A 24,846-nucleotide genomic window follows, 5' to 3' on the forward strand; every position below is an offset into this window, starting at 1 on the left:
TCACAGTGTTGTAGTTACCTATCTTATCCCTGCTGCTCTTCTTGAATAAAGGTACCTCATTTGCTGTTCTTCACTTATCCACTCTGCCTCTGGCCTTTCATTGAACCATACCAAAAAGAGAGATACCATTTATAATTAAATAATTACTGTGTATCCTATCTTAGTTTCTATCCAGAAACATTCATCAAAGTAAACATTTACAGATAGTTCTTACAAGATTTTATACCCATATAAATAAGGAAAAGGAAATGCTGTGAGAAGTTAGGGAGGAATTTTTGGAAGATTATTTTATGATTTAATTCATCAAAATGAATGTTTTATTAGCCCAGATTTTCATTGGGACTTCTGCCACTGTGATAGTATGACCATGTGCCTCTTGGCACTGAAATTCCCAGTAAAAGCTGACAATTCCATATGGGATTGCCAGCCTTTACCTCCACAATTGGATGGAAGTTTGAGACACCCACAGAAGCATGTGTGAATACAGATGTCCAGCATCTCTGCACAGCTGATCATCAAAGTCATCCCAAATGTGCTCTGCCACTGGAATCCTCAGCAGTCCATATGTGTCTGCAGTGTTTCAGCTGCTGTGCTGGAAAATCTGCCAGCTAAACCTGTACTGGACTAGGTATGGTGCAGTTCAGTGATGACATTCGTTTCAATGGAGTGGACTGGGTGTGAACAGTAGATGTAAGGTGCAGGGTCATTTATATGTTTTGATTTAATTAAGTCAATACAAGTGTATTTAGTTGTTTTAACTGTTATGAATTTCACAAACATTCAAGCTCTTTCACAGTTTTGACAGCCAGTTCAGCCTGTAAAGCATGTCTGTTGGATTTCTGATCATTGCAGTCTTATGCTGGTCAGTGTTTTTCCATTAATGTCAGAACCATATTCTTTGCAGTTGTTCCACCCAGTGGACGCACACAAGGAATGAGTAGGTTTAGTGGGTAAACAAGAAGCAAGCACAAGTGAGAAGCAGTTTTGCAGAAATTTCAGACCTGTAATAGTGCAAAAGGAAGAGGAAATTATAGTTCATGCCATTAAATATGTCATCCATTTTTCCGGGGAATTTTTGCACAATTCTGTCATTACCCTTACTATTAGAAAATAATTATCTGTTTTATTAAAATAAGTGGTGTGTGGGACTGACTGCAGCAATTTCCATTTCTTCGTACCCCAGAGGGAGAGTCATTCTGGGTGCCCATTAATATTATTTTAATGAACTTGACCCTGGAAAACCTATCATCAGCAATGTCAGCATGAGATGGAGCTCACTTTTTACTGATACAAGACAATTCTGAAGTTCTATGTACATCTGAACTGGTGTGTGACAATACGCTGCACATTATGAATGTCATTATTCGGTATCTTGGAAACATTCAAGGCGCATGAATTCTGCAGCCTTTTGTTATACTTCCTGACAAGAGCTATCTGCTAAACACATGGTTCCTAACTCCAATGCATGGTTATTGCAATAGTCAATGATACAGCTCTGTGAAAAGTTCTAGAGAAGCTCTGCTGTACCCAGGAAATAGGATCTCAAGCTCATGGTGGTGCATATACCACATTTGTGAGAACTTAGCCCAGCCAATGATGTGTGGTATGATTTATGTCACATTGTAAAATTGTATTCTGAGATACAACAAGTATATCTTCGTGATTCAATTTGACACCTTATTTGTAAGAGTGGTATGTTTTATGCAAAGATCAATACAAGTCTGTAAATCAGGAACAGTCAAATATAATACTCCCTGTTAAGAATTGGGTAGGAACCATGCGTGCTATCTTTTCTTAACATCTGCTCTTGACAATTTCCATTAGAGAAAATGCTTGAGCTCCTATTTGCTTTGATCCTCTCCTCCCATTTTCATTGCCTTTGTTCTTGTCTACACCAAATTCTGTTACAGTCGCTACTTTTATGTCAATTCTAATAAAGAGTGAATTTTGTTTCTGGCAGTTTCCATCATTAACTGTCGCTTAAGGAAGTCCTTTGTTCAATCTTTTCCTCTTTTTTCACTTTTTACTTTCCTATGCATGAATGTGTCTGACCACTGTCTATCATGTTTACCTTTTGGATGCTGTTAGCTATTATTGTTAGAAATACCATTGTTATTTCATTAATCCTTCTTTTGCTATTCATTTCTTGTAGGGCTACCTGCCTTGCCGTCTGAAATTGCACCTTCCACTTAGTTATTTATTGGAGGGGATGGACGCCTGACAGCCTTTAATCCAGCTTGTGAACAGCAATGCTGTCTTTCTGCTGGGATGATGACAGATGACTACATTTTGTTGATGACTAGTATTCAGTGAGAGACCCGAGAGGTATGTATGTGAGTCTTGAAGAGTGTATGTGAGGGAGTGTGGTGAACCATGTAATTGTGAGGTATGAGTCCTGGTATTGGTATATTATTGTCATATGTACCGATTTACAGTGAAAAACTTTGTTTTGCAAGCCATCCATACACATGCTTTCAAACATAAGTACTCTGAGGTAGTACAAGGGAAAAGCAATAACAGAATGCAGAATATAGTGTTACAGTCACAGAGAAAGTGCAGTGCAGGTAGACAATAAAGTGCAAGGGCCATGATGAGGTGGATTGTGAGGTCAAGAGTAGATGTAGTATTGAACAATGCCTATGATCTAATGTTGCAGATTGATGATACAATCCATTTGATAATGCAGTCACTGACTCTGCCCATGTGAGTAAGATCCTTGAATTTTTTTGCAACACTGTATTTAGGTTCCCTGGTCCTTGGCATTGTCTGTCACAGCCATCTTCTCTCTTTGGGGGATTATTTGGCACGCTATGGGGTACAAGATACCTCTTCACCTCAGCAACGAAGGCTTCCAGTGTAATGTTAGAAATCCACAGAACATGCTCTCTCCTGTGTTGTGCTGTCTTCTGGCAAGTTGTAATCCCGTCCTCAATGACTCCCATCAACTTCAGCAGACCATAAAGCACCTTCCCATTAAGATGCATTTTCTGGCATTAAGCAGTTCATACCTAGAACTAGTGCAAACCACTCACAAGTTCAGGTTCCCAGCTGGTTTGATAAGACAGGTAACAGCTTGGTCAGCATAGGATGTATGCTGAAGTCATTCCAATGATACCCAGCATGATTTTGGTGCACTGGCTAGTCTGGGTTGAATGAGTATGTGTTCAATATACATCATGATCCTTCCACCCATTTTCAAGTGCTTTCTAATTTATGATTGTGGTGGGATACAAGTCCATTGCAAAATATTTTCGTAGAAGCTAACCAAGCTGCTAAGAATTTCCAAGATTTTTGTTTTTATTTCATAATTCTACCACCTGCAGAATTTTATTTTTGCAGAATAGTATATCGGGCTGAAGCAAGTTCATCCTGGCCAGTGGTCCTGAGTAGAACTGACAACTTTCAGCCATTCAAGCTGCAGTATGTTTCACACTTAAATGCATGCACTGTGAGTCTGGGATTTATTGATATATTCGTGGATGGCCCAGTCCTCTAGTTTGCTCAACTGCTAGACTCTCCGTGGAGGCCGCAGCAGAGCCCAGCCTTGGTAGAATTCCCTGGTTTTACATGAGAAATTGCCCCTCAGATCACATCAGTTCTGTCCTGGTGTAGGATCCAAAATCTCATTTATTTCATTGGGGATGCTGGGCCAGATGATAAGGAGGCAAATGAGTTATTTTGTTTCAATTTTATGTCATTAGTGATTTTTTAAAGTGCTTTAAATAATATTATTTTTATGTCCTTCAACTTTAATAGTCTCCTTATATCAAATATATTTAAATACTGTTAAGCTAAGTTCAACTCTTCACAGAAGGCAAAGCTGCACCCACAGCTTTGTCGTCTGTCAAAGGTTATCAGGAGCATTCCAGGAAAAGTGCATCAAACTGCCCAGGGCCTAGTCACCATCTTGCCACTGGACAAGGGCATGGAAGGCTGGTGAGATCATCCAGGCTCAGTAAGTGTGGGTGTGGGAAGACAGCGGAAACTGATTCCTGGCGGAAGCCTGTTCTGGCACAATCCAGCTCTTTGCTTATTCCATGGCACAATACTCAAATTGTTCAAGTTAACATCAATTGTACCACCTGTGTATGAAAGAAAAATCCCATTTACTGGTTTTATTAAAAAGCAAGATTCTAATTGGTTTACTTTTTTATAGCTATTGTTGGTTATAAGTCCTTCTGATTCAAGATATTGCCATTTATAATCAGTACCATTCAGAAAAAAGATAAATCCATTGTAATTACTTAACAGCCATTAGGCAAAAGTCTTTCTTCTGCTGTAGCTTGGCTAATCATTGTTTAAAATAGTAATAAAATAACATACCTTTTGGAAAATGAAGAAGGTCATAAACCCTGAGGTTTATGTGGTATTACGTTTCAATTAAATAATATGTTTTGCTTAATTGCATTTTAGTCTTTTGTATTGGTATCAGAATATTCATAGTGATATTCAATGATAATTTTCAAGTTTACATTTTTAAAGAATCAATTCACATATAGAAGAAACTATAAAATATTTTTCGTAAAACATCACAGTTAATGGTGCAAACCATATCAACTATTATCCAACCAAAAATATCTAAATTCATAAATTGTTCATCGAGATTGGAGTTGATGTTCCATATTAACATCAAGAAATAGCAAGTATAGACTGTGGCTTCTGTAACTCCTGCATAGAACCAGCAGGACCTCCTTAAAATATCCCTCACTCACCCTGTCAATCTTGTTATTTGCCCTTTCCTCAGGCTTCCTAGTTCCCCTGCAAAAGGGGGCATCACTATCCTTTCTATACAAGGTGAGTGATGACCAGAGAAGAGCCAAAGTCAGAATTGCTGCACTAGGGGTTCCACCTCCACAGACTCAGTCAGGATCCAGTGTTCTGGGGATCATGGGAATCCTAGTGAGATAGTGGAGCTGTGAGCATGCTATATGGAGCTGTGGGCATACCATGTTGCACCGGAAGAGTGGCGACACTTGTGGGCTACCCCCAGCACATCGCAAAAAGATGCATTTCACTGTGTATTTCGCTGCACATGTGACTAATAAATAAATATCTATATCTATCTAGTGGATATGGCTAAGAAAAAGCCTTTGTCAAAGAATAGACATTAATAAATTAAGTTCACATATCAGTCTCTCTATGTAGGAGAAAGAGTAGTGGATGGTAAAGTGGAGGTGGAGGAGGGTATGGGGATGGTGATGGATGGTGTCAAGGAGACCTGGGACTGTAATCCGAAGAAGTTTGTGTCTGCAATATGAATTGTGTAGAACAGAAAAACAGAATTTATCACATCAATCATTTATAATATACACATGTCCACTTCAAAAAGCTATTATTATGACTTACTATCTTTCACCTTGAGCATAGGACTCCAAAATATTTTGTAGTTTATTCACAGTGTACTATATAATTGTAATTTTAGGCTTATTCACGTGTGGTAATTGCTATAATGCAACCAATGTCATAAGAATCTTTCTACTTTACAGGTTATGAGATTGGCACTACTGATCTTTCATATCAAAATGCATTGATCCAATCCCATTTATTAATATTCGCATTCTGAATCCCAAGTATTATAGACCAAAAGTAAAGAAATAGAAAACAGTGATTGAGCCAAAAAGCCACCCAGAAGGACCACGAGACATTTGTGGTCACATTATGCATGGTTACCTGGTTGGATTAATATATTTTGTCTTCTGTAGCATTTGTAATTCCATTATCCTGAACAGCATTCAGGAGGCTAACAACATAATTGTTTTTAGTTGTATAGGATCTTCATAATCATGCAATTTTTAATTATTTTCTACTTTTATTATGCCTCTCCATTATCTCAGATATGGTGTAAAATTAATTTGATGATAAAAATATGCATCTGAAGCAATAATCAGGCTGTTTCTTTCCAACATTTAAGATTAGGTGGTACAGTCTAAGGATAAGGGGTTGGTTATTCTCAGTTGAATAGGCAAGAGACTGGTCTGTGTGGTGCAAACTTCTTGGCTGCAATATAGCCTTCCAGCACACAAGAATAGTATCTGAGGTGAAAACATGCACCCTTAAAGAAGAGCTGATGCACCCTTAGAGAGTGAGCAATATGTTAACAGTCAAGAGGGGAAGCGACAGCGACAATGGCCATCCGTCTCCAGACTGCAATCAGAGCTAGTGTTTGCAATATCCATCTACGGGCACCCAGCAGTCTTCATCCTGGTAATCACTCTATGGAAAATATTGAGTCATGTTCCCTTGATTCTCTTCAACCACCCTACTGATGACTCTGTCAATATCCTCCACCGAAAGAGATAATTTAATAGTGGCACAAATCATGCGTGAACCCTCAATCACATAAATGTCACAGTGAAATCAGTCTAATATCAATCACTTACTGACTGCTCCATCCCACCTCACCCCTCACCCCCCACCCCTCACCCCCACCACCACTACGCCCCAGGCAACATTTAGAATCCTCAACTATTCTTCAGTTTTCACAGTCCACATATTGTGAATATCCAGGTTCTCCCAACACAATATCCTTGTATTACATGGGAATCCTCCTTCTGAATCCCAAAAGGAATTGCAAATATTCTGTTCCTGGACATTACTAATGAGTGCAAGAGAAGTGCCATATCACCACGAGTGAACCCCAGGAAGTTTCATGGTAGCAAACACTCATTGAAAGCACCTTAAGGACAGATGGTTCATTCAAGGAATGTTTTTCATTTCCTCAAATTTTCCAAAAACATGTCAGATGAGTACCCTTACCATATAATCACATGTAATGTACATCAACATGACAACTAATTTGCACCACAGTAATATATTCACAAACAGCAATAAAATAAAATATGAGGTAATTGGTTTGTTAAGGTCAGTGGAAGGATAAAATCAGTGTCTATATAGAGGAAACCTCAGTGTCCTCTCTTGTGTGGCAGTATATGTAAATTGAGAGATGTGAAATAAATCTCCAGCAGCAGAACACAAAAATTCCTCTGCATTTCTTCAAATAGTGTGTTGGACCTTTAATGTCCATGCCCAAAGGCAGATAGAATCTCAAATAATGTCACATCTCACAGTGCTGCATTTTCTCAGTGATGCTTCGAAGTGCTAGATGGGATTATGTGCCTAAGACTTCAAGCTCTCCACCTTCTGACTCAGAGGCACGAGTGTTACTATCAAGCCAAGAATGGCACTTTGACTAACTTGGCTGACATTCAAGGACAGTTTTTGTTGGCACTGCACCAATGTTGTAGAGGTGCAGCGGATATCAGGAAATGAGATGGATTGGAGCGTATTTCTGTTCAGGAACCTACTCAGCTTCACTTTCATGAATTTAATTTTCTGATGTTCACTTCGCTTACATACCCTAGATTGACTAGGCACAGGGAAAATCACCCTAAGAGGTTAAAACGTATTAGGTCTAACTATGCATTACACTATTTGAAAAAAAAAATTGCAATCATTTAAGTACTGTAAGCATGTTACAATTGATAACTATACACTATTAACAAAAACATAGGTTAACAAATGCTGAACAATTCCCATATTAAATATACTTTATTCTTGTGATCTTTTGTACCAAAATTTAGGCCAAAACCACAGAACTTCTATGATACTGTGAAAAATACAATAACATCAAACAAAGCTGATGAATTTAGTTGAGGTAAATTTAATAAAAATTATTTCTCTTGCAAACCATAGATGTAAAATTGGTGTTTGTGCATTTCATCAATAAACTTGCTCAAATTACGAAATGATAATATGCACATGCGTAGTTTTCTTTTGTTACTTCACACAATAAGTAGTCTAATAAGAAAGATGATTCACCCTTTGCAGAGGAACACAAGAACATAAAAACAGAAGCAGGAGTAGACGACTTGGCCCCTTGTCTGCCCCACCATTCAATATGATAATAGATGATCAGTCCCATAGCTCTTAATTCCCCAATCTTTCAAAAAATTATCCACTGCCTTTTGAAACCTCTCCAGTGATCTAACTTCCACAACTTTCCGGGGTAGGTAATGCCAGATTCACCACCCTCTATGAAAAGAAATTCTTACACATCTTAATTTTAACTGACTGCCCCTTTATTTTGTAAGCATGTCCCTCATTTGAGAGCCTCCCACTAGTGGAATCCTCTCAACTTTGAATGAAAGTTGAAAATTCCAGTTGCTGGAAATTTGAAATAAAAGCAGAAAATGTTGGAAACACTCAGCAGGTCAGGCAGTGCCTGTGGAAAGAGAAACAGTTAACACTTCAAGTCTGGGACCCTTCATCGGATTCCAAAATGATTTGTTCTATTCTTCTAATTTAGCACATAATCTGTATTTGGGTTTTGCATTTTTTTTAATGTCAAAACAATGTCTGGCCATTGTTTTAAGTAATTATCAGATTTTTTTTCATTCTTGACAAGTCAAGTCACCAGGCTAATGGTTTTTTTGGCAAAAGTGAATTTTTAATCCAATGCAAACTATATACTGATGTCTGTCCAATTCAGAGCCTCTCTCAATTTATGACATATGATATCATCTACAATTTTTTAATATTTTATTGGACTACACACATACAGAAAAAAAGTCTCTAAGCTGAGGATAAAGGTGGTCTGAGCAACAGAGAGAGAGAAATAGAAAAATTTGGAGGTCAAAGGGATGAATTTTCAGGAGACTTTGAAAGAGGGGATTGCAGTGAAAGATGAAGGAATTAAAGAAGAATTTATAGCAGCTATGGGCACAGTGACTAACTTACTGAGCTCCAGTGGACTGGTGGGAAATGCAGTAAACCCTCATCAGAGAAGCAAAGGGACGCCAGTGTGTCAAATTTACAAACCCAGGCCAATAGCTTCAAAATGACCTGACAACTAAAAAAATTCCAGTTGAAAAATGACCATGGATAAATCATATAACCACGACCACTGCTTCAACATCCCTGAATAACTTATGTTATTTTTATTCACATTGAATTTCATAAGTTTTCGTGGTGTCATTTGTCGCATTCCAGAATTCAGCTTGTTCATCTGTGAAAACTGAAACCCAGTGGTCTCATTTGACAGAGAAAAATCACTCTAGTGGCATGTGGTCTTGGCATGATTTAACCAACAGCCATACACAGAATGGCAACCATTGCATAATAGAGAAAATCTGAAAGTAACACCTTGTGGCACAGCAATGATTGCAATCTGATGCAATCTAAATAACATTTATATTGCAAATCCAAGAACTGGCATCTCTAGATATATAGAGGATGCAGCTAAAATTAATCAGCTTAACATGAAGACACACTTTCTGTCTTCCAGCTGTACATTATTCAATCAGGAAAGCATTTTATCTTTGGGGACAAGATTTGATTACTGTTATTTATAAAAAAGCATGGAGATTGAGAGGATGTTTGAGGCACAGGAATATAAAACTACTATAGCAATAGACTAGCCAGATAATAAAGTAAAATATTGACTAATTAAGAAGTAAATATTTTGTTCTAGTATAACACAGATTGCAGAAAACATACAAAGTGGTGAAAATATTGAGAACAGTTTCCTTTACATGTCTAACTCTCATCTTGTATTAAAGCAAAAACTCCAGATGCCAGGATTCTGAAATGAGAACAATAAATTCAGAAAATGCTCAGCAAGTCAGACAGCATCTGTGGAGAGATGATGATCCTTCAGGCTGATGATTCTTCATTACCAACACAATGATCCTTCACCCAATTATCATATTCACTTTACAGTAGCTTTAAATAAAACAATCCAATTGTGATCTAGCTAATGAACCCAATCTTTATTGATATATTTACATAAAATTGGAAGATTGGGCCTATAATAATGACTGTAAGTATAAAGCATTGGTGATCTTCAACTGATAGCAAATAATTCTATTTTAATATTTAAAAAAGGAAAGAAAATGGGATAGATATATGTCTCAATAAGATACATACATATACAAATCCACTTTCTAAACTTGCACACAATGGTAGCAGCAAGATTCACTTTCGACTGATGTTTTGGCAAGAAATGTGTGTGGACTTAAGGCCAATCAGGGTGCTTCAAAAATCTGTATCAGTCTCAGGAATTTATTGAATGAAAAGTTAATGTTCCTTATAAAAACTGCACCCTTAACTTTCAGAAAACAAAAATCCCAAAGCTATGCTGCTGTAATTGCCATTTTAACCTTTAATACATTCATATGAAATTCTTTTGACTGCTATTTTAATGAAGAGAGCATAAAATTGAATTTCATATGAATGCATTAAACTTTTCTGTATTGATGAATTGTACTATAATTTTGAGACCTATGCTTCTATTTTTTCAGTCTTTTGGATGTATAATAACACAGACATAAATTATTGGTAGCATTTACTTAATTTTTGGCTAACCACTTCTTAAGTGCCACTGGTGTGAGTAAGTATAAGCAAATAGTCAAATTATCATTGACTACACAAACATAACATATTTATCTTTGCAAATGAGATGCTTGACCAGTGCAATTGGTTTTATATTGCTTGAATTGCCTGGTTAATTCCAGAGAATAAACAGACTGCATTACAAGAAATGGAGCACTGCAAAAAAAATGCTAACTACAATCAGATGTGCTTAAACTATCATTGTACATAGGGAATATTGTCAATTACTCCAATATGAAATAGTAACCTAAGTTTGCTGCAAACATAAGCTTCTCTCTCACCGTGATTTAATGCAATATAGAGGCCCAGGCTTAATGATGCTATATTATGCAGATTTACTTAACTTGATTGCACTTGTCCCTTATATTTGGCTCCTAATGTTCTCTGATCATTCTTACGAGGATTTTTTATTGAGTGGACAGGTATTCTTAAGACTAAAATAAATGATCACCAGCCAAAGTAGACATGCATGGTGGATAATGGAGGACAGAATCCTGGGAAGGATCTCACAAAGGAATGTTTCTCACTGCCTCTGATATTCAGAAATATTTAAAACAATTGAAAATCAACCAATTTAAAAACATATACACAAACTGATACATCTGAAAGCACAAGAAAAACTTTACCAAATAAAAACTTTTAATACCCACAATTAATTCAATAAATGTAAGTTACCAATACTTACTTTCTTCCCTCCTTCCTTCCTCCTCTCCATACAAATGGATCAAGTTTCTATGTCTGTGCCAGGTCTAACTTGACACAGATTCGGCTGGTTGATTTACCACTCTGAGTGTTGTGGAACTGCCGAATGGTTTTATTCCATCACCAGACTCTATCCAAAGTTGTGTAGGATGCAGTACACCTCTCCAAATCTTGACCTTCACTCCTCCAGATCAGTCCAGGCAGCAGAATCATTATTTGATTGCACTAATGGTTTCTCTTTACCACATTTTGTGTGCTGGCATAGCTTCCTGTCATTATGTGCATGAGCTGTGCATCAGTCATGAATCAGGTATGCATGCTACAAGATGCGTGTATGAAGCTTCCATGGGTGTTGAGTGTGATGGTGACATGAACCTGTGAATATTAGATATGAGTCCTGATTAGTAAAGATTATTGGTATGAGGTGATGAGGGTGTGATATACTGCTTTGGATACTGTTGGGGGAAATGGCTCATCATGGGAAGGCACCAGTAGCCAGGATCATGGCTCTGCTGCACAGGAGGGCAGGAAAAAGAGTGGCAGAGCTGAAGTGTTAGGAGATCCCAAGGTAAGTGGAGTAGACAGGAGCTTCTATGGCCACAAACGGGACTCCTGGTTGGTGTGTTGCCTCCCGGGTGCAAGGGTCAGGGATGTCTCAGAGTGACTGCAGGGCATTCTGGAAGGGGAGGGTGAACAGACAGTTGTTGTGGTGCATGTAGGTACCAACGATATAGAAAAAAAGCGGGGTGAGGTCCTACAAGCCGAATTTAGGGAGCTAGGAGATAGATTAAAAAGTAGGACCTCAAAGGTAATAATCTCAGGATTACTACCTGTGCCATGTGCTAGTCAGAGTAGGAATAGCAGCACAGTTAGGATGAATATGTGGCTTGTGCAGTGGTGCAGGAGGGAGGGTTTCAGATTCCTGGGGCATTGGAATCAGTCCTGGGGGAGGTGGGACCAGTACAAACCAGCTGCTCTACACCTGGGCAGGACTGGGATCAATGTCCTAGGGGGATTGTTTGCTGGAGCTGCCGGTGAGTGTTTAAATTAATATGGCTGGGGAATGGGAATCCATGAAGAAAGACAGGGGGAAGCAATGCAGAGACCAAAGCAAAAGTTAGAAAAGAGAAGAATGAGAGCAGAGTACAGAAAAGTCAAACACAAAGGACACAAAGGTTACAAGATTCTAAAAGAACAATGAGTGTAAGGGCACTTTGTCTGAATGCCTGTGGTACTCGAAACAAGGTCAGTGAACTTGTGGCACTAATCAGTACAAAGGGGTATGAGTTAGTGGCCATTACAGAAACGTGGTTGCAGGGTGGAGATGAGTGGGAATTAAATACCCAAGGGTATCAGGTAATACGGAAGGATAGGCAGGAAGTAAGGGAGGTGGGGTAGCGCCCTTAATTAAGGATGAGATCAGGGCGATAGTGAGAGATGATATTAGATCTAGGGAGCAGAATGTGGAGTTCATCTGGGTGGAGATTAGGAATAGTAAAGGGGAAAAAAAAATCACTGGTGGGAGTTGTCTACAGGTCACTGAATAATAACATCACAGTGGCACAGGTAATAAACCAAGAAATATTTGACGCATTTAAGAATGGAACAGCAGTTGTCATGGGGGACTTTAAGTTCCACATAGATTGGGCGAATCAAGTTGGTTGTGGCACTCTTGAGGAGGACTTCATTGAATGCATCTGTGAGAGCTTTATTGAACAGGATGTTAGTGAACTTACAAGGGAAGATACTGTCTTAGATATGGTCCCGTGCAATGAGACAGGTAAAATTAACCATCTTGTAGCTAGGGATCCTCTTGGAAAGAGTGATCACAATATGATTGAATCTCTCATACAAATGGAGGGTGCAGTAATTTGATCTGAAACTAGTGTATTATGCCTAAACAAGGGAGACTACAATGGGATGAGGGAGGAGTTGGCTAGCGTAGACAAGGAACACAGGATATATGGTGGGACAGTTGAGGAACAGTGGAAGGCTTTCAAAGAGATTTTTCATGGTGCTCAACAAAAATATATTCCAGTTAAAAGCAAGGACATTAAGGGTGGGGAGAGCCAGCCTTGGATAACTAAGGAAATAAAAGAAGGCATCAAGTTAAAAGCTCATGCATACAAAGTCGCCAAGAGTAGTGGGAAACTGGAAGATTGTTGCTTTTTAAAGTTTTCCCAAAGAACCACTAAGCAAGCAATAAGGAAAGGGAAGATAGATTATGACAGTAAACTAGCACAAAATATAAAAACAGACAGTAAAATTTTTAATAATTATTTAAAGCGGAAAAGGGTGGCTAAAGTGAATGTAGGCCAGGAAGATGAGAAGGGGGAATTAATACTGGGTAATGTAGAAATGGCCAAGGCCTTGAACGACTATTTTGTGTCAGTCTTCATGGTGGAGGACACATCTAATGTCCCAAAGAGAGATGTTATAGATGCAATGGGAGTTGAAGACCTTGATACCATTGCTATCACTAAAGAGGTAGTGATGAGCAAACTAGTGGCCCTAAAGGTAGACAAGTCCCCTGGTCCTGATGGGATGCATCCCAGGGTACTGAAAGAAATGGTGGAAGTTATAGTGGAGGTGTATGTGATAATTTACCAAAATTCTCTGGACAGGTCCCAGCAGATTGGAGGACAGCAAATATCATGCCACTGTTTAAAAAAGGATGTAGGCAAAAGGCAGATAACTATAGGCCAGTTAGCTTAATAACTGTAGTTGGGAAAATACTTGAAGCTATCATTAAGGAAAAAATAGCAAGACATCTGGATAGAAGTGGTTCCATCAGGCAGACACAGCATGGATTCAGGAAGGGCAAGTTCTGTTTGACAAACTTACTGGAGTTCGAGGATATAATGAGCACATTGGATAGAGGGGAACAGGTGGATGTTGTATACTTGGATTTCGATAAGGTGTTTGATAAGGTGCCGCATAAAACTTATCCATAAGATAAAGATGCATGGAGTTGGGGGTAATGTATTAGCACGAATAGAGGATTGGTTAACAAATAGAAGGCAGAGAGTTGGGATAAATGGGTGTTTCTCTGGTTGGCGATTAGTGGTGAGCGGAGTGCCGCAGAGGTTGGTGCTGGACCTACAACTGTTCACGATATACATTAATGATTTGGAAGAGGGGACAGAGTGTGGTATGTCTAAGTTTGCTGATGACACTAAATTGAGCGGAAAAGCAAATTGTGCTGAGGATGCGGAGAGTCTATGGAGAGATATAGATAGGTCAAGTGAGTGAGCAAGGGTCTGGCAGATGGAGTATAATGTCGGTAAATGCGAGATCATCCAACTTGGAAGGAAAAGTAGAAGATCAGATTATTTAAATGGTGAAAGATTGCACCATGCTGTCGTGCAGAAGGACTTGGGAGTGCTTGTGCACGAATCACAAAAGGTTGCTTTGCAGATGCAACAGGTTATCAAGAAGGCAAATGGAATGTTGGCCTTCATCGTTGGAGGGATTGAATTTAAGAGCAGGGAGGTTATGCTGCAACTGTACAGGGTACTGGTGAGACCGCACCTGGAGTACTGTGTGCAGTTCTGGTCTCCTTACTTGAGGAAAGATATACTGGCTTTGGAGGCAGTGCAGAGGAGGTTCACCAGGTTGATTCCAGAGATGAGGGGTTTAGCCTATGAGGAGAGAGAGAGATTGCCTGGGACTATACTCACCGGAATTCAGAAGAATCTAGAGGGGATCCTATAGAAACATAAAATTATGAAAGGGATAGAGAAGATAGAGGCAGGAAGGTTGTTTCCACTGGTAGGTGAGACTAGAACTAGGGCACATAGCCTCAAGACTTGGGGGAATAGATTTAGGATGGAGGTGAGGAGAAACTGCTTTTCCCAGAGAGTAGTGAATCTCTGGAATTCTCTGCCCAGGGAAGCAGTGGAGGCTACCTCATTAAATATATTTAAGACACAGCTAGATAGATATTTGTGTAGTAGGGGAATTAAGGGTTATGGGCAAAGGCAGGTAGGTATGAGTCCACGGCCAGATCAGCCATGATCTTATTGAATGGTGGAGCAGGCTTGACGGGCCAGATGGCCTACTCCTGCTCCTACTTCTTATGTTCTTATATTGAGCAATGTCTAATGGTGGGCCTACAATTGGTACAAAATGGCATCTGAAAATGCATCTGCTGACTCTGACCATGTACAAGAGGTCACAGAATGTTTTGCATCAGTGCTTCCAAGTCTTCAGGGCTTGACTCTTGGCATTGACCTCCAAAGCTGTCTGCTCCCACTACCTTCACTGAGTGTGTCTGGAGGTCTTCTTGGCTTCTGTGGCAACAGGACATGTTGGCAACTCTTCCATCAAGACTTCAGCCACAATCTCTGAAATTCGAGAAACACATTCTATCCCATGTAGCGCTGTTCTTCATAGTTTTCCAAGTCAGTTTCACATACAAAATGACAACCATTGCATGCTCCAGCAACAATTCACCTTCCCTTTAAGTAGTATAGGCTAGCTGAATATTCACATCTCTCCCTCTCTGCTGAAATATGCAGCTATGAATAGCATGGTCTACCTGTAATAATCATGCAAAGGAGCCAGCAGGATGCAACAGGATTCCACCTGCAGTAAGAGTAACAGGAGTGAGCTACTACTGCAACTTCATGCCTACAACTATCTTTGGGAAACATCAGATTTAACTCTATTAACATTTTATCCAGATTGCTCTCATTTTGATTGATGAGCACCTTGAGGCTTATAATAACTTTAAGAAACAGATTATTTTACATTCAAAATTAATCAATGCTGCTCTCCAGTAAAGTGACAGAAGGCTTTATATTGCACTATGAGAAATGGCACCATAATATATCAGCTCTGCTGCATAAGGGTTAAAATCAAACTTCAGTGAGGATGAAAAACCAGATCATATCCATTGCACTTACAATGTGAATTTCCAAAGGAAAACTTGATGAAGTATCAAACAGGCAGCTGCGCTACTTCATTGGTGCCTCCAGCAATGTTGAGTTTTATCTTCATTATCCATCCTTTAAGCTGGGCAGGCTACCTTAATCATTGAGGGCTAGCCTTGTGGTGCTAGCCACTCTCAATATTAGTCCCAAATGAAGGGCAAAGCCAATCAGAAGAAATTTACTTGGTTATAACTGTGAATCTATGAAATTCTCTATACCAGAGAGCTGTGGATGCTCAGTCGGTGGTATAAGCAACATTAAAACTGATAAGATATTTGACCAAGAAGGGAATCTGTGTACATGGTGGCCGGGCAAGAAACTGATGCTGAAGTTCAGCCTGCATTTGTATGGTTCAATGGGTCCATTTAGCCCATTTCTGCTCTCTTTTCTGATGTCTTCCTATGCTCATAACAATCAATTACCACAATAAAATAAGAAATCACATAGTCAGAACAGCAGACTGTTTGAGAAGTTTGCAATTGGACTATGCTCTAATCAGGCTAATTTTAGTTTTAATTTGTCACCACATAACTTAAGGGAGATGTGCACAGAAGAGTCATGAAGCGGGTTTTTAGTGTCAAAGGTCTGAGATGTGTGGAAAGACTGGACAAATTTAGGTTTTACAACCTGGATAGAAGTATCCAGAGTGAGAACTCATGAAGGTTAATCCAAATTACTACAATAAATTCAACTATGAAAGCAAAACAAACATGTTTTGTATCAGAAATAGCTGAAAATCCTTTGGCTCCCATCGATAAGCAGCATAGGAATGATTGATTGACATCCATTACATAATATTTCAGGAAGTGGAGGCTCAAGGCTCAATTTCATACAGGGCTCAGGTTGCCTTTGGGGTCACATTCAAATCACGCTGGAATGAGTTGATTTTCTTCATCTCCCTACCCTCCAATATCTGTCTCAAACTTAAATTTGATAACAGCACAAACCTGACAGTACCTCATTCAATTTTAATTTCCATTGAATTATTCCTCAATGGGAATAATTCTTGAAATTAAACTGCATCATGTGTTGAAATTGTACATCAAGAACAGCAAATAATGGCACAGTACAACAAAGATAATTTTTGGAAGGTTGCCCAGAATCCCTATGGTGCACTGCAATCCTGGTTTTCTTAAATATTTTTGGGAAAATGTTAAAAATTGTATGCAATGCAATGGAAGTACAGAAACAACATTCAGGGTAACATCCAATCTGCTGGAGGAACTCAGCAGGTGAAGGTGCATGTTGTGCGCGTGCACATACATGTGGGGGGGGGGGGTCACAAATGCTGCTCAACCCACTGAGTTCCTTCAGCAGATTGTTTGTTGCTCCAGTTTCCAGCATCTACAGTGTCGTGTGTCTGCAATATTTGGGGAAATTTTGTCCAACTTCCACCCACCACCCCATATGATATTTTTTACTTGGTTGGCATTGTGCTTTGAGATCCAGATCCATCTACTCAATTACAGTTTGTACACAGTTGGTTATGTTTGAGCTCCTGTAGGAATAATTACATGATGCACGGGCTACCCGCAGCAGCTATCTTGAAATACTGGAGGGAAATCCACTGGCAGGAGAAGTCAACCAACATCAGCGTCTTCTCCTTGGCCCAAAACTCCAGCACTGAGGCCCTAATCACACTGAGTCACTCTGACAGGCAGGCTGCATTGTTCATATGCTTGATATCAGACTTCTGAAATACATTCTCTATTTTAAGCCCTGTAATGGCATGAGATTACCAGGTGCACAGAGGATAGCATTCAAGGATGACCTTCCATCCCTGAAATATATATCCCCACGGACTCATGCAACCCCCAGCCCATGACCATTCAAAATGAAGAAAGAGCTTTCTAGGTGGCACTGCACCCTTGTCCATCTGTCAGGAGCACATAGAACCCCTGTGTAAATGGCAGAAGGAGTGTATTACCTCCCAAGCTACCCAAGCTCATTCCAGAATGACTTGGATATGACCCCCAAAGACAACACCCTTGAGCCATGTTTGAAATTGGATAGCAGGAGTGCACCACCTCCCAAACTCCCCACTCACCATCCCATCAAGCACTCCCTGCCCCAGAATGTGTGGGTCTCATATTAGCCTTATCACCACCTCAGAATCCACAGGACTGCCTCTTAAAAAAATGATGCAGAGGATGCACCAAAATCCAAAAGCAGGATTTCACATGTGGATTCTAAAGATTAACCTTCCAATGACTAAAGAAAATTACCCCACATTGGCTTCTTGTCATCATGGCCCTTGCACCTTATTTGTCTACCTGCACTGCACTTTGACACTATATTTCGCTTTTTCCTTTCTAATACCTCAATGTACTGATGTTTGGAATGATCTCTCTATATAGCATGCAAAACAACATTTTTCACTGTATCTTAGTGCATGTGACAATGATAACCAATTAAAGGGGCCCAAAATCATCATGCCAGACTAATGTCACTTAGACCATCAGGCACTATTTACAGAAGAAAATATCTCAATTCTAAATGAAGGATTGTGTGAGTGAAATTTAACTTTGGTGGGAGCAAAGTTGGGTGGAATATTTTCTGTCACCTCTTAAACATGATGTCAAGGTTTCTTTAGTAATATCAAATGGGATGTTTCTGTCTTCTCTGCATTCCACCTAATCATTGTGTCTCAGCTTCTACCAATTTAAGTTTTCAATATATCCAATGACTGAGCATCCACAAAGGTAGAGAATTCCCTCCAAGTGAATACAGTTGTCCATTTTTCAGTCCTAAAGCTCTGACCTCTTTATTCGTAGACCATGACCTTTCTTTCTAGAATCTTTAACGAGGTTAAACCTCCTCAGTTTGACTTTGAACACAGAGTCTCTCGACATCGTTAAGTCTCTTTCAACCTAATTTTTAGCTATTCTGACAAAATTTATGGCGTGTACGTGCTAATTGCTTTCCTTCTGAGATTTATTACTTTCTACTTGGCCACATAACATTTTATTGGCCATTGTTCTGCCCACAGATATGTTTTGTTCAGCTCAATCCATAATGTTTGAGTGACTTCCTCCATTCCACTGCTCTTTCTATTTTATTGTTGTCTTTAGATGGAACTAATTAACTTCCATAGATTTTCTAATTCTAAGCCAATGAAATAGATTGAATTTAGCAAGGCCAGCATTTCTAGCCATCTATGACTGTGATGGTAGACTTGGAATATACTGCTCCTCAAACATGCATTCGACCCTTTTGCCACTTTTCTCTCACTCTCAAGATTTAACCTGAATGGATACAACCACCTGGATTATAACTTTCTCAAAGGCTTCTTAACGGGCTTGTCAAACAGGAATTTTTTTCAATGATACTGAAGGAAAATACTGTGAATGTTTTGAAATGTGAAATAAAGACAGAATATGTTGTCTGGCAGCATTTGTGGAGAGAGAAATAGAGTTAATGTTTCAGGTCCATGACCTTTCATCAGTTCTGTGAAAAATTGAGATAAACTAGTTTTAGAATGGAGAAGGAAGGAGAGAACAGAAAGGAAACTCTTTGGTTGGATGGAAACTAAGGGAAATTAAATGGCAAAAAGGATAATAGTTCAATATGAAAGAGCTGGAGGTTTGGCAAAAAAAAATTAGTTTGGAGGAGGTATAAACAGTAGAAACAGAATTGTTATCCAAAATTACAAAGAGCTTAAATTGTGAATGCTAGAAATCAAAACTGAAATTAGAAAATGGTGAGAATCCCTATTGTTTGATATCATTGAACTCAGGATTGAGTCCAGAAGGCTGTACTATACCTAGTCAGAAGATGAGGTGTCGTTCTTTGATCTTACATTGAGCTTTGTAGGATCAACAATCTGAAGTAACAATCTGAGGCTGAGGACAAAAGTCAGAGAAAGGGCAAGATGGAAAACAGGAATGACAGATGGTGCAAACTTGGGACTGAACAATTGTTCTGTAAAGTGATCACCCAATCGCCATTTGGCCAGCCCGAAGTAGAGGAGACTACATTGTGAGCAACAGATAGAAAATACTACATTGAGGAAAATAAAAGTACATCACTGTTTCTTCAGGGAAGAGACAAAGGGACAACAGGAAGAGAAAAACTAAAACAGCCAAGTTTTGTTTCCTTTTATTTTGAAGTTATGTCAACAGTTATATTCTTAGTTGTTAAATGTTAAAAATATTCTTAAAATCTCAAACCTACTCCCCACTTGTTTCAACATTCAGGGGTAGGTACAACAATGAGCATGGAAACTGAGATAGAAAGGAATTGTTATCACTTGTTTTGCACTTTCAACTAAACTCAGTACTCCCACAGAATGAATAGAATTAATGCATGATGCAATACGTCATATAAGAAAGTGAGTAGTTCCATATACAGAAACTTTAGAGGGAATAAAATTGATCCCTGTGGTCTATTGCCTTGCAGGTTTTTATTCAGTTAATATTGACAGAGAGAAAATCTAGTTGGACAAGTGAAACTGGGGGAATTTTAACTCCCTGAAGCAGACGGGGTTTGGGAGAAGCAGCATGCTAAATTAAACATTAAAAAGGTAAAAACTATCCAACCTGCTGACATCCATTTTTAATAGTGAGATGCTGGAGGTGGGAGTGGGAGGAGGGGAGGGAGTTGCAGACAGTTGTCCCAGTCCCAGGAGCAGATTGACAATTTAATTATTACGATGAGGTTTTATACTTTTGGGAATCCAGAAATTAAGCTTTCATTCCATCTTCCTGCTGGATCCAGTTTGCCTGCTTCATCAACCTCCGCAATTAGTCACCCCCTGCTCCCACTAGTCAGAGTCAAAGTATTGTACAATACAGAAGATGGCCCTTTTGTTCACCATGACCATGCTGAACATTGTTCTTATTTATACTAGTCCTATTTACACACAAAACCTTTGCTTTTCATCTCTGTAAAGCCCCTGATCTCATCCAGGGGATCCAGACCTCAGATCAGATTTTATTTCCTTCGATCCTACCCTCCACCTTCTCTCTGGGGTCTGATCTTGCTCACTGTCACCCCTCAGCCTTTTCAATCCTTCCCCTCCACTCTGCAGCTGCATCCTGAAGCTAAACGCTACCCATCAAACAGCCAGCCTCTCAAATAATTGGTAGTCTGGGAAAAGAATTGTTAATCAAGTTCTGTGGTTGAATTCTGGTAGAGGCTAAGGGAATCTCTTTCTCCAGGGTTTCTAAATTCAAATCAGTGAAACACTAACCCCACCCCCACCTCACCACCAACACATAACAACCCTACCTTCTCTACCTACTTTCCACTCAAACCCATTAAAAGTCATACTTTTCAGCCCATGATTCTTTATCCTACACATTAAAATTGATAGCATGCAATCCATCAAAGTAATTATGGTGAAGGGCAACAAACCTGTTTATATTAAACACAGACCTTCCAAGTATGGCCAATAAAAGGTTAAAAGTAACATAATTATGTCTTTTCCAGTGACCCAATAACATTGAGGTTGAGGAAAAGACAGTGATGTTCATCAGTAATTGCCAGAAGGAATCCTCAATTTGGGCAAATATATTGCTCAAATGAGGCAATCCCTTTGTTTATGGGTAGGTGGGAATGCGGAGTTGAGATTACAATCAGATTGGCCATGACCTTATTGAGTGGCAGAGGAGGCTCTTGTAATTAATTCAATTAATTAATTTTCTAATTAGGAGTGTTAGAAAATACTCTTAATTCGTATTTCTGGAAAGCACAGCAACCCAACCATACCCTTATGTTTATTCTACTTTTCCAGGAACAAGTGGAGCAACAAAAAAAGCTCTGCCATTGCTTTCTTGACAGCAGGGTCATTTAAACTGTCAGTGAGAAAGAACATTGCTGCTTTCTCACACTGCTGAAAAGCCTAAGAAAATCTGATAGAATTAAGAGGCAATGGAACAAAAAAATGATGGTTATAATAGCTTCACAAGATGATCAACAATGACTTTGCTACATATTTTCAATGCTCTAAAAAAATAAAAATAATTTTGGCACAAAAGACACCATTATGTGTAATATGGAGAACAATAGATTTAATTCTTTCTGCCTGAGGCCTGGATTATAATAATAATGCAGGAAAAAAATACATGTCCTGGTCCTTCTCAGGTACAAACCAAATCAGTCATTTTCATAAAGCAGAGGAAGAAGTCACATTTATAAGTTAGAAGCTCGTTTGACAACAATGCTTTTACTTCACACTCTGAAAGTTTGAATTCAACCAGGCTTAACTTACACAACTCACTCTCTATTCCAATGCACTTTAGCTCCCAATTCAACAACAGCTCATCCAAATTTTCACATTCCTCCATTGATTTACTCCTCCCTGCCCTAGAAACTACCACCCACCTGAAATTATGCATTAAATATGGGTTGAGTGGCAGCCCAATCCATGTCTGCTGCTTCAAAATCTTATTCAGTACAAGGCCTGGGGCAATGTGTGCAATAAACCAGGGCTTCCATGCTTATTGCATCAGAGACCACTCCTCCTTTGATCTGTCATCCCGAGTCTGGTCTCTGGTTGTGGAATGTGGTGTCATAGGGAAGAAAGGACAATTGTGGAGAGATCTGGCCATTGGTCAGGGGTTGGCTAGTAACTGGCACCTTGAGGTTTAAGACAAGTATTCAGGGAAGGGGGGTTGTATTTAGATGTGTCGTCTGCAGGAGCAGCATCAGAAGCAGGAGGGTCAGGTGGGTGGGAGTCATGATCAAGAGATAGGTTTGGAAAATCCCAAGGGTTACTTTTCTGCACTTTAAAGTGAACATTAAAGCCTGCACCATAGGTAGGGATATAATTAGATCCTGTTAAAGCTGCCTACTGATGCAAAGGCAGGCTTTACATGCCTCATATGGCCTTCCTCTCCATCACTGACTATCCCGGTCACACATGCACTAATGAATCAAGTGTATCCTTGTATTAGTGAGTCATACACATGGAGGACCAAAAGGAGAATTGTGTTTAGCAAACTGTACAGACTGACAACATTCAGCAATTAACTTTTCAAGAAATTCTACTATGTATCACACATAAATCTTGCACTGCACAATAGAATATCGACACTCTTACTTCTATAACCCCCACAATATTTACTCTTTTTAAGGCATCCCAAATTTTCATTGACTTCCACTGTAGCATTTACAACCATGTCTAAATTCAGGAATGCCTTCCTTAAACCACTCCACCTCTTTCCCTTCTTTGCTTTGAAACATTCTTTAAAATCCCAGTTTGCATTACCCACCTTTAAATCTCCTTATATGCCTTCTGACCAAATTTTGTATGATAATGCCTCTACATTAAGGTAAATATAAAAATGCAATTGCTATTAAAAGTCCTGTCTTTTGGTTGTGATTTGTACCCATGAATACAAAATTAACCTATGTTGACTAAGAAGCTTTATTTTTTATATAGTACATCTGAGATATACTTACAGATCATCCAGGACCTGGAGGAAGGTTTTCAATGCTCATTACAGTCTTTCTACAGCCAACCTTTGCCCGTTGCTGCAGCACAGAATATTCACTGTAATAATTGGGATAAATTTGTGCTTCAAAATTTGGCAGAAGAGTCGTGAAACATCAGAAAATCAATGTAAACAAGAATTGGACAAACAACCTACTTCCACATTCCTTCAACTGCTTTTATTCATCAACTGAATCTAATGTTACATGTTGAAAGTCTTGGCTTGAGTCACGAACCTTTGAAGTGAATTCTGGGATCTCACAATTCAAATTATAACAAAAGCTTCTCGTACACTCTCTCTAAATGACATCAATCCATGCTATTACTTTCAACTTTTGAAATGGGCAGTTATTCTTTCCCAATCTTTCATAAATTCAAACACATATTAATATTCTATTTGAAGTCTTTTTATTATGTTTCCTCATACCAGGCAGCATTCATGCAAAACTACCTGATTTTTGTAAAAATCCGTTTGGTTCACTAAGATCCTTCAGATGTTCAATTGCTGTCCTTAAACAATTTGGTTTTTATTCTACCTGAAGCCTCAGCAACCTTCCATTTTGTCAAAATATTGTTGCTATCGGAATGTGGGGGAAGCTGACAATGCCTCTGCTTATTGCCCATTCATAAGTTCCCCTGAATGGAGATCAGAGGTTAGTTAAGAGTTAATCATTTTGTTGCAGGTCTAGGACACATAAACATCAAACTGTATATGATCTGCAGATTCCCTTCTCTGAAGGATATTAATGAACCAATTGGATTTTCACAACAATATGCCAGTTTCATGTACACCATTACAGATACCAGTCTGATTTTTAAATTTAAATCCATGTATCCAGATCCAGAACTCTAATGTTGAGACATAAGCCCAGTAGACTAACCACTATCCTATTTTGCAGTTTCACTGATGTTTTCATTATTAATTTTTATATATGTTCATTGTTTTTTTGACTTTATATTCCAAACCTGGTCATAAAAGCTAGAACAGAAAAAATGTTTTCTCACATCTTTATCAACCCAAAGTCCCATTATCAGTGTCCTGTAAATCTGTTGCCCCCAAATATCTGTACTCATCCATGGCACCGAGCTTACTTAGATTCAGATAGTGTTAGCTGAATTGTGGACCTTTATTTGGCAGCACTTATGTCATATCAGCAATGCTTCCCATATTTCTGACATTTCTAGGCTGTGCGTACAATATTGCCATTTATAATTTATAAATTAGTGCACAGCCCAATTCATACAGGAAGTTCAAATCAGATCAGCAGCCATAGCACCCAAATCTGTTGCTCTTTTCCAAAATGCATCACTTCCTTGGAAGTACAATCCTCCACTTTGTATCCTAGTTGATGCCCATTTATGGAAACAAATACACTTTGCTGATGC

The sequence above is a fragment of the Pristis pectinata genome, chromosome 15 (genome assembly GCF_009764475.1).
Source record: "Pristis pectinata isolate sPriPec2 chromosome 15, sPriPec2.1.pri, whole genome shotgun sequence".
Classification (NCBI taxonomy): Eukaryota; Metazoa; Chordata; class Chondrichthyes; order Rhinopristiformes; family Pristidae; genus Pristis; species Pristis pectinata.